At 46.7% G+C, this 11,818-nt stretch overlaps 1 long non-coding RNA gene across 1 annotated transcript in view; it reads left to right on the top strand.

Annotated features, from left to right (window-relative positions):
- The window catches only part of LOC146179297 (uncharacterized), a 625,697-nt gene that overhangs the window by 427,353 nt on the left and 186,526 nt on the right, over positions 1-11,818 (top strand). Inside the window, exon 3 of the long non-coding RNA XR_014700917.1 lies at positions 9,291-9,359. This is a non-coding gene — a long non-coding RNA (uncharacterized LOC146179297). The remainder of the gene's footprint in view (positions 1-9,290; positions 9,360-11,818) is intronic.

Genomic DNA, 11,818 nt, shown 5'->3' with positions numbered 1-11,818 from the left:
TGTGAATGCATAAATTATTTTCAAATAATAAAGTTCATTTGTGAAGTTAGATGGTCGTAGGTTATTCATTTCTTCAGGTAAATTTGGTTTGAGCAGTTGACAGTTTCGTAGTTAAAAACAGTAGCAGACGACACGCCTGGAAGCCTTTACCCTTGATAGCTGATTACTACTATTTAATGCGGTATCACGCAGACAGGAGGAAAAAATGAAAAAGAAGCCTGCTTCAATGTCCAATACGGACACTTGTGCTGCCCGAGCAACAATCGAAACATGTGTGGTACGGAAAGTTATAATTTCTTTATCGCAGGAGTAAAACAACCTTTAACGCTATCTAAATCTGCAGGAGTAGAATGTTCACTTTACTCATTTTTTCTTGGAAGATTGAAAGGCCATTTCACTCTTCCTCGCATATGGCAGGAGTAAAGTGAGATCTGCAGGAGTAATTAGGCTGTTTGACTCTTGAAATAAGAGTTCCAGTTCTTAGAGTGTAGACGCGAGAGAGTAAGCTAAGGGCCCACCTATAAATAAGAAGGATTCAATGCTGCTGAACCGAATGGAGAGCGAAAGCATTAGCTGCCGGTGACCGAGCATTCTTAGTCTTCTTCGCCATCGTCTTTTCTTCGTCTTCTTCTTCGTCATCTTCGTCTTCTTCGTCTTCTCTTCTTCATCTCTTCGTCTTCGTCTTCTTCGCGGCTGTTCAAGGTTGAACGTGGTTCTTCCCGGAACTACGCGACGGGCTGAAACCTGGCGTAGTATTGCTATCGCAATAAAATGAACTCAGGAATAAAATATTCATCGCAGTATAATTCTACGGTGGCAGTTTTGACAGGAACCTTGTCATATCGCACATATCGATTGAACATCATATATGCACAACTCTACTCTTGTGCGAGTGCTGGTCTGCGTGTTTACTGCAAGAAGCGGTAGTCGCAATCGCAGGTTGTTTTTTTTTTCTTTTTTATTAATTGTAACTCGCAAAACTCGACATAAAACAATAAATGAGGCGTGCGCGGTTACCGGGATAGTCTGTAGAATAGATGACAAGGAGTAGAAGAGAAAATAGACAAGAAAGAAAAAAAATAAGAGGGAGAGAAAGACGCGCACTAGCCTGCCACCAAATATTTGTCAGTTGCAGGCCGTCATTGCACTCGCCACTGCTTAGGTGGTGGACGACGGCTGTTGCTCATATGGCCGTCGTTGATTATCTGTTTATAATTGGAATGACTTCGAAGACCGGAAAGACCAAGCTGCCCACATCTACGTAATATCACACGTATGTGGGCAGAATGTCTCTTCTCTCTTTTATTCTTTGGCTGATAGACGGTAGAACGCAAATGTAGGAGCAGGTTGTTTTGGTATCTACTGCCGTTTTGTACGGTGCATGGCTGGCTTATTACACAACCCCATTAATAGCGAATTTTAGAACAAGGCTACTTGAGCGTTTGCGTATGCGCAGAATGCCACTCTTAAAGGACGAAGAGTGTCACTAGCTGTTTTTAGCATATCTGCATACGCTCAAACACTACTAGAAAGCTGCCTGATATTTGCATTACTCACGAGTGCTCCTGAGAGGTTTCGCGAGTTACCCAACTGCCTCAAGGTGCTTTCCCTCCAATGCACGTAAGAACTTTACGAAACGCTGGCAGTAAAGAGCAGCTTAAAATAAAATCATATAAACTCCTCCCCCAAAATGCGTTGTGTACGCAACCAGGAAGGACTCATATCCGAGTCGCACGGGGTCCTCAGCGCCGTAGATGCGTTCGCACAGCCTGCCTTCCAGTGTTTGCTTTGGGCTACGCATTTCGGAGGGGTTCTCCTCACCACACACCTAACGGCCGAAGCGAACGAATATCTAGACGGATGCGAAAGAAACCGTCGGTATCGCTTGCAAAGCAGGGGGAAGGGGGGGGGGGGGGAGAGAGGATATTCGCACTACTATTACTCCCAAAGCTCCCAAGAAAAATGTGTCACCGACTCCGTTTGCCGTTGTATAGTAGCGCCCATATTATGCTGCAGTGGCATCTCCGAGGCGAGGGGCTCTGGGTTGGATGGGTGTGCACAGGAGAGGCGGGGGGGGGGGGGGGGGGGGGGATTGATCTCACCATAATAGTTCCTCTCCGATGTTTGAAAGAAGAATGAAATGAGTACGTTTGCTCGGAGCTCTTTGAATGAAATGAACGAAAGAAAACTTGGATGCCCGAATGGTCAGGGAGACCCGCGCGGTGCATTTGTAAGTGGCGGGAACCTTTGGAATCCGAGTCCCGCGCCTTGCCGTTCCTTGACAACGACTCGGAATTTTTGTGTTTGTAGATATTAGATGCCCAACTGTTCTTATTATTATCAGCTGCCCAGCTCGTTTATCTTTTCTGCACACTGGGCTTCGCAACATGCGTGCAACTGTGCTGTACTAAAAAAAAAACGAAAAAAAAAACATTGATTTATAGGAAGGGAAAAGCGCGGTAACTGTCTCACTTGTTTTCCATGGACTGATTTATTTATAGGAAGAGAAAGGCACGGTAACTGTCTCACTTGTTTTCTGTGGACACCGCAACCGCGCCATAAAGGAAGGGAGGAAGATGGGAGTGAAAGTGGAAAGAGAGAAAGAGGAGCCGTAGTGGAGGGCTACGGAGTAATTTCGACCACCTGGGGATCTTTAACGTGCGCTGACATCGCACAGCACACGGACGCCTCTTCGTTTCGCCTCCATCGAAACGCAGCCGCCGAGGTCGGGTTCGAACACGGGTACTCCGGCACAGTAGTCGGGCGTCTTACCACTGCACCACCCCGGCGGGGCTTTTCCATGGACACTTCAACCGCGCCAGTGAAAGTGGAAAGAGAGAAAGAGGAGCCGTAGTGGAGGGCTACGGAGTAATTTCGACCACCTGGGTATCTTTAACGTGCGCTGACATCGCACAGCACACGGACACCTCTTCGTTTCGCCTCCATCGAAACGCAGCCGCCAAAGCAACTATTTGCTGCTCACCCACAGATTTATTCTTTAGAAATTTCTAGCAGGGCAGCGAAAGACGAATGGTCTCCTCACCGAAGCCGTTGTCCACTCCAAGATCCAATATTTCGAGGGCACGCTCGCAAAATCGCTTACTGATGTATTAACGCTATCTCTCATGTAATGCCCCAATAGGGGCCCTTTGATGTGTATATTAAATTATATGAATAAGTAAGCAGCGTAAGAGCATAAATATATTGTCGCGGTAAAAATAAATGTGATCCATGAGAGGGCTTTGCGATCTGCTGTTCAAAGCTCTTTTCATTGCGCTTGTACCTGATTGGAAAAACAATGCTAGATTCGTTCAATATACAACAAGGGACAAGTGTCTCCTTACCACCCATGTACAGGCTCGTCCACTGCTAGCTGCAACATGATCACTGCTTTCGAAGCGCCACAGCGTCCGACCTGGCCACGCAATAAAATTAAGTGACAGGCCATACGAAGCCCCACCTCCGGGTCCATCTGTGCTTGTATCGCATTCCTAAGATATCCACCTGCGTCGAACGCAATGTTGTTTTGGAAGCAGTGACAGTGTTACAGTTAGAAGTAGACGACCCTGTACAAGCAACAGGAAAATAAATTGCAATAACTGCGTGCGTAGGCACCACGCTTTTCGAAGTTTTCTTATCGCCTCCCGTACAAGTTACTTTTGCGTGTTAGACCAGCATCACGCACGTCACCGAGAGAGGAGATAAAAAAATTACGAGGGACTCTAGCGATTAATGTATTGAAAGGTGAAAGCCTGAGAAGCCTCATCTTGTCTAGCGTTCCTGCCATCTGCAATCCCACACTTGAACGCGCGCCAAGGAACGCCACGCGACAGGAACGATGGTGTACCGTCCAAACGCACACTTGTCGGAGAAAATTCGTAGTGGAGGACTCCGGAAATTTCGACCACCTGGGCTTCTATAACGTTCACTGACATCGCACAGTGTGACAGATGCTGCGCCTTTCCTTTCCTGCAATTATGATTATATGTAGCACTGTATTGAATGTCGACAAGAGGCTAACGAGGGGAGGCAAATAGAATAGGAGGGGTAGGCTTTCGCCATTCTCCTCTTAACTCTTAAGCGACATCTGAGAGACCCTCTATTGTTTAAGCTTGCAGTAGCTCATACTGTCGTCCCTTCGCTGAAGGGGTCACACTTTCGCACGCATTCCAAATATGGGCCTATGCAGCCTTAATGATACCTAACAGGAAAGGAAAGGCGCAGTATCTGTCACACTTGTTCTGATTGATTGATTTATAGGAAGGGAAATGCGTGGTAACTGTCTCACTTGTTTTCTGTGGACACCTCAACCGCGCCGTAAGGGAAAGGAGGAAGGTGGGAGTGAAAATGGAAAGAGAGAAATAGGAGCCGTAGGGCTACGGAGTAATTTCGACCACCTGGGGATATTTAACGTGTGCTGACATCGCATAGCACACACACACCTCTTTCACACTTGCTCCGTGGCCACTTAAACAATACGGCTCTTCTTTCTCCCTTTCCACGTTCTTACCTTCCTCCCTCCCTCTACGGCACTTGTTCCGTGGCCACTTGGCCCCGCCGGGGTGGTGCAGTGGTAAGACGCCCGACTACTGTGCCGGAGTACCCGGGCTCGAACCCGACCTCGGCGGCCTCGGCGGCTGCGTTTCGATGGAGGCGAAACGAAGTGGCGTCCGTGTGCTGTGCGATGTCAGCGCACGTTAAAGATCCCCAGGTGGTCGAAATTTCTCCGTAGCCCTCCACTACGGCTCCTCTTTCTCTCTTTCCACTTTCACTCTCACCTTCCTCCCTTCCCCTACGACGCGGTAGAGGTGTCCATAGAAAACGTGAGACGGTTACCGCGCCTTTCCCTTCCTATAAATCAATCAATCCGTGGCCACTTGAACAGCGCCGTAGAGGGAGGGAGGAAGGTGAGAGTGAACGTGGAAAGAAAGACGAGCCGTATGAACAAATGTGACAGACAGATACTGTGCCTTTCCTTTCCTATAAACCAACACAATTAGAGATCCCCAGGCGGCGGAATTTACGCCGAAGCCCTCCACCAAGGCAGGGCCAGATATATTTAAAAAAAGTATCTTCGATACCAATACTCCATACCTTGAAAAATTGTATCTTCCGATACCGATACAAGATACCGAACCGAACTCGATTTCCGATACAGATACTCAATACTGTATCTTCGATACACCTTTGAAATCCTGATAAAGGCGGTGATATTAGCGAAGCTGGAAAATTTTACCATGCCTTCTAAAACTTTCAGTGGTACCTGTATGGTTGGTTGGTTGGTTGGTTCACAGGAAGGGAAAGGCGCAGTATCTGTCACAATTGCTCTGTGGACACCGCAACCGCGCCGTAAGAGAAGGGAGGAATGTGGGAGTGAAAGTGGAAAGAGAGAAAGGGGAGCCGTAGTGAAGGGCCACGGAATAATTTCGACCAAATGGGGATCTTTAACGTGCGCTGACATCGCACAGCACATGGACTATATCGCAGTTTTTGTTTCTATGAAAAGGTATAAACGAATCCGACAGCACGGATTTATTGAAGCTCCGCTGTCTGGGCAGCTGGCTTTGTCGGAATTCACATTGAATTGAAGCCATTGTTACAAAGTTTCCACAAGCAGCCTAGCGAACAATTTCTTTAAGCTAGTGTTCTTTATACGAATCACCCTGTGAGCACTTAGCCACATACAATTAAAACTGAAACTTCTTTTGCTGCTTTCCATTTCATATACTACAGGTTACTTACCTGATGGTCCTCTCCGTTTTCGTTGCTATAAGGCTAAGTGCGCTTGAGGAACTCAGCATGTATTTTGATGTTAGTGCGATAGCAGACTTCTGACGCTCGAAAAGTGTGTTAAAAGCTAGAGGATAACAAAAATAAAACGGCTGAACGTTTTTATTAGTTCCGAAATAGCCCCACGATGTTAAGCGTTCTGTAAGCGAGGCAAATAAGAAAAGCCTCTATATTTAATTCGACGAGCACGCCATACTGTTACATTTGGTGAAGGGGCCCTTTACCAGAAGATAAAGAATGAAGCATAGCCGCGTCGACGCGAGGATCTTGAAGGTAGTTAATAGTCAAGATTCACTAGCTTCTCTTGAGAACCTAGTCTGGTTTAAATAAAATAAGGAATTGTTCTTTTTAAGAGAGAGTGGCTAACATGACGTCAATCAATTCGCATTTCGGAAACATTTTAATAGTTTATTTATTTATGAAACAAGGCTATCTTCACAAGTTTTATTCACGTTCCGCTGAAATGTTTTTGGTTAAAAAAATTCTTTGACCATGGATTTGTTATTCAAATTTATGTGCTGGAAAAGTGCAGTTACATATGATTTACGTCGTGTATTTCTTAATATTTTAGACGGAATAGTTTTTAGAGAAAAAGCCCAGTTGAAGCCTCTTCCCGGCGCACTTACAAAGAAAGGTGTTTGTTTCGAATAAAGCGCTGTAAAGCTGTAAACTACAAGAACGGCGATTAGCCGACTGCATCGACTGAGGCCTTAGACGCTTTTGTTCTAGCCGCCAAGCAAAGCCGACATGCGAAGCTCAAGGGTCTGGAGAGCTAGGGTCGTGCATAAGTTACTGCGTTCGTCAGCACACTGAGCATGCTGCTTGACAAGAATCACATGCAGGAGGGGAATCAGGATGCACTGCAAGCAAAGCAGCCTCCCGGCAGGCGTGCGCCGTCAACCAAATGTCTGACACACAGGGGCTTCAAGAGTATCGTTAAAATACACGATACACCAAAAATGTGTTTTCGATACCGACACTCCGATACTTTCATTTTCAGCACTCGATGTCTGATATCGATACACAAAATGTATTTAAAGATAGTATCGAAGATACACGTATCTTCGATACTGCCCATGACTGCCCTCCACTACGGCTCCTCTTTCTCACTTTCCACTTTCATTCCCACCTTCCTCCTTTCCTTACGGTGCTGCTTAGGTGTCCACAGAAACAAGTGTTCAGTGGTTAAAATAAAAATTACAAGGGTTCAATAGGAAGGGAAAGGCGCGGTACCTGTCTCATTTGTTTCCTGTGGACACCTCAACCGCGACGTAAGGGAAGGGAGGAAGGTGGGAGTGAAAGTGGAAAGAGAGAAAGAGGAGCCGTAGTGGAGGGCTACGGAGTAATTTCGACCACCTGGGGATCTTTAACGTGCGCTAACATCGCACAGCACACGGTCACGGACGTCTCTTCGTTTCGCCTCCATCCTTCAAACTTGGAGCTGAAAAGAGAGAGGAAGGGAAATGAGCAAGTGATTAATAGGTGAGTACAAGAACGAGGAGCAACCACGCCTCGACGCAGAGGCAGCCGTGGACGCCAGTGGCGATAGTGCTGCGCTTAGCGCCTCGTATTGACGACAGAGAAATCGGGCCACAGAAGGTACGAAGACTGCGAACACTGCGGACATAGAGGTACACTAGACCACATAATTTGACAATGTCTCTTTTCGCCCGGGGCAACATTCAAGGCACAGAAACTTGGAATTCCCTACTACAAAGCGAAAACCGTGAGACGAAAAAGAAGCCATTCGCCTGGCGGCTGAAGCCGTGAAGAATCAGTGTATTCTTGCACGCTTAGTGGAGTCCCAGCCCCCTCTTTGTTTCTGCGCACCTGAACCTCCTATATTTGTCATAATAAAGTTTTCAATCAATCAATCAATCAATCAATCAATCAATCAATCAATCAATCAATCAATCAATCAATCAATCAATCAATCAATCAATCAATCAATATAACAAGCGTTACCATGCTGCGAAGCTTTCTCTGAATACCAAGTTAACTGTGCTAAACATCGGCTAATGTTTTCGGAGTATCCTCAACAGCGTGAAAACAGAACAAATGTAAATAGACGCAGCTCGGTGTGCAAAAAGGCAGCGGTGTGACGACAGCCAACGTAGCCACATTAAAAGAAATAGAAGCAAACCAGTGCAAGCTACAGTCTCGAAGGCAGCTCCCATATCGTACTCTCCACTCGCGCTGGATGCCCTGTCAGTGACTGTTTCGTAAGAGACGTGTACGTGGGTTTCGGGAAAAACAACCACCCCTGTTTCCCACGTTGCGTGGTCTCAGCGTGTTCCCTGGGAACCACGATAATTAATATTTACGTAAGAGCGGAATTAATTCGCCCGATCTTTCGGCGACGCGTGAAGACCGAGTTACCCTCGACGAGAGTTATGAGCGCTCGATCCGTATTGCAGACGTCACTCGTGGGATTCAGAAGTCACATTTAGTTTACTCCAAACCGCTGACATTGATTGGTTGGTTGGTTTATGGGGTTTAACGTCCCAAAGCAACTCAGGCTATGAGAGACGCCGTAGTGGAGGACTCCGGAAATTTCGACCACCTGGGGTTCTTTAACGTGCACTGACATCTCACAGCCATTGAGCAAACGTATACGATTTTCCTTGCGTCACGCGCGTGCATGGTGTGGCCATCGCATTGTAGATAGGAGCTCTCGATCACCAGGTCCTTTTCTGTGTCCCTTGTGCATCAGGTGAAGTTTACAGTTTAGCAGCTCTTATGTGACGACATTAAAGTTCCCCGCTCTTTAAAATAGCGTGCGTCGGTGCTACCGGCGTTGAGGTCAGCGAAACATCATAAGAACATTCTTCTGGTGGGTGGTAAGGCATGTGCCATTGACCGGGCACTAATTGATCGATGAATTGTGTGACATGGTCACACCACATGGCATCATGACCGAGATAATATACAAGGGCAAGCCTTGGCAGTTCCCTCCTTTGTGGTGGGAATCAAACTATCTGAGGACCTTTGGGTCCTGAAACCTAGGTGCACGTAGGCACGTTTTCGCGTCTGGTTAATCTGGTAACTGGCTTGAAATGCACGTCAGGTAGACTTTCACATAATCTGGTGGCTTGCGACTTTGTCCCAGTGACTATACGTGTGAGAATGTAGAGACGCGAATTAAGAGAGTGTTGATTAAGGGAGAAGCTAGGGCATGTAAGCGAACGACGGCCCGCGAGGAGAGACGGCAGTTGGAATTATTATGTGCCCCCCCCCCCCCCTGCCCCTTATTTTAGTAATGTTAGCATCTGAGAAGAAAATATTTTTTTTTCTAAACCCCAAATCTTTTCTCTTCGCGCTGGGCAATATCATTTTTATTTATTTTTGTCTGCACAAAGTAACTTATGTATTCTCTATCGGGCATGTAGGTGGCACAGTAATACGGGCAGTAGCAGTCAATTAGGCCTTGTTTTCTCGGTCTCATGACTGCCGCGTCTGTTATGCAAAAAAAGATTTTTTTTTTTTTGCTTTTTTTTCAGATCCCCACCAGGAAGGTGCACCAGACTGCCGCATGACCCCCTTGGAAACGGGAGGCGACATAAGCCACTGTAAGCTCTATACGGTTTTGCTTCATGTTTTTTGTTTATTTGTTTTATTTCTTTGTTTATTTATTTGTTTATCCTTGTTTATTTCTTTAGCAGTAGCGGCAACTGCACCGACTCCAGTGGCGTTAATCCACCTTTTCACGAAAACTGGATAATTCTGACACTAATTCTGAATGCGTGTAGTATATATCCATTTCCTTCTCCGTGGGGAGCTTCGTACACGAGGTGCAATGACCCTTGAGTTGCAACGAGGGACAGAACGGCAAGTAAATCTGAACACCGTGATGTGTATGGCAAAGGCAGCAATGATCTGGCGATCTGCGCGGCGTCATCTTATCTCTCTCTTTCTCTCTCCACCTTTGTCAAAACGTTCGACGCCAGGCCTGCACGTGACAGGCAGTCAGCGGCAGCCCCGTGGCGACCCTTTTGAACGGCGGACGATGCCCCGCCCCTCCTAGGAGTGGAGCATGAGACGCGAGCGGGATATCGAGGCCGTGGCGGCGGATCTTCCGTGTTGCCCCTCCGCTGTGCGGTGTCGTCCTCTGGTGCATCTGCTATACAGATTCCTCGCTTTGTTCGACAGTTTGTGCAATGTCTCTGCAAGTTTTTCGCTGTGCGTTTTATAAGGCAACACTTGAATTGGACACGATGCGTAAATTTCGACCGTCACAATCTTCCCTTTCAAACCTGTAGAGGATAGTCAACCGGAACTTGACCTCTTCTCCGTTTCCTCTCTCTTTCTCTCGTTCTGCAGCATAACACCGACACTACCATGAACAATAATGATCATCATCATCATCACCAGCCTGATTCCACCCACTGCAAGGCAAATGACCTCTCCCATCCATTTCAAGTTAATCCTGGCGTGACTTACTTTCGCGCTCGTTTGCGTTTGAGCTCTCTTGGAATATACACCGATCAGAGGGCGTGGCACCGTTACCCCAAGAGGCAATCATTACGTTACATAGACATTGCATGCCCTGTCCATGTTATTTCTTATTGATCTCTCATTACTTCAGTTCAGTTCAGTTCAGTCGTTCAGTCGTGTCCGATTCTTCGTGACCCTATGGACCATGTCACGCCACGCTTTCCGGTCTCTCACTATCTTCCTAATATCACATAATTTAATCTGCAGTGCCTCGAGGATGCCATCTAACCATCGCGTTCACTGCCTACCCCTTCTCCGGCGACCGTCAACCTTTCCCAACATCATATCTTTCTCCAGCGACTCCTCTCTTCTCATCAGATGACCAAAGTAATTGAGCTTTAACTTTAGAATTTGACCCTCCAATGAGCAGTCAGGGTTTATGGTCGACAATACCGACTGATTTGATCTTCTGGCAGTCCAAGAAACTCTCAAGAGTCTTCGCTAGCACCACAATTCAAACGCGTCAATAATTCGGCGATCAGCCTTTTTCACAGTCCAACTCTCGCATCCATACATCACAACTGGAAAGACCATAGCACGAGTGATACGGATCTTGCTTGGCAGACTAATGTCTCTGCTCTTTACTAGGCGGTCAAGGCTAACCATTGCTCTTTTTCCCAGAAGCAGGCGTCTCCTAATTTCATGGCTGCAGTCTCCTTCTGAGGTAATCTTGGAGCCCAAGAAGAGAAAATCTGTCACAGCTTCCACTTCTTGTCCATTGATGCTCCAGGACTTGATAAGGCAAGACGCCATGATCTTTGTCTTTTTAATGTTCGGTTTAAGCCCAAACCTCTCACTCTCTTCTTGTACGCGCATCAGAAGTCTCTTGAGTTCCACTTCACTTTCTGCCATAGCTCCTGTTTGTTCCCTGACCCCCTCTGAAGGAATGAGTACAGACATATAAATTTAGTTGCATCGTTTTTTTTTTCTTCTGTACAATGGTACATGAGACTTTAGAATGCATGGATCATCCCGTGGCACAGGGCTCCCAATCTGAGGTTTGGGACTACGACATCGGTTCCGCATCGGCGCGAGGCGAAGTCAGTGTCGGGAGCCGACAGGGGAGGAGTGCAGCCAGTTACGGCGAGGCGTTCGGAAGTACTAAATATGCATCTCGTGTAATGTTATCCAAGAATTTGCAATGACATCTGTTTCTTTTTTGGTTTTCGCTGGTAACAGGAAGCCGTTACAGTTGTATTGGGGAGTCCCACAAAAATTTGCACAAAACGAAAACTGGGAACCGAAATAAAGTTTTGCCGCGTAAAACGAAAACTGGAAACGAAACTGGAAAACGAATTTTTTCCGCTTCCCAGGCACTCATAATGAGAAGCAGAGGCGTGAAGTGTGGATAATAGCAGTCCGAAGAATCAATTGTCTCCTCCGAAGTATTATCAGTTTAATTTATGTCGCGTGTACTAGTAATCGCAGTAGTGCCTTTGAGACCAATTCGAAGGCTGGCCTCCTAAAACGAAGGCTTGATGAGCTATCATTCATGCGCTCTGAATGCAAAGTACGTTTTAGATCCCCAGGTGGT

Source organism: Amblyomma maculatum, chromosome 9, assembly GCF_055883805.1.
Source record: "Amblyomma maculatum isolate TAMU_Amacu chromosome 9, ASM5588380v1, whole genome shotgun sequence".
Lineage (NCBI taxonomy): Eukaryota > Metazoa > Arthropoda > Arachnida > Ixodida > Ixodidae > Amblyomma > Amblyomma maculatum.
This window is presented reverse-complemented; position numbering and strand designations above follow the sequence as displayed.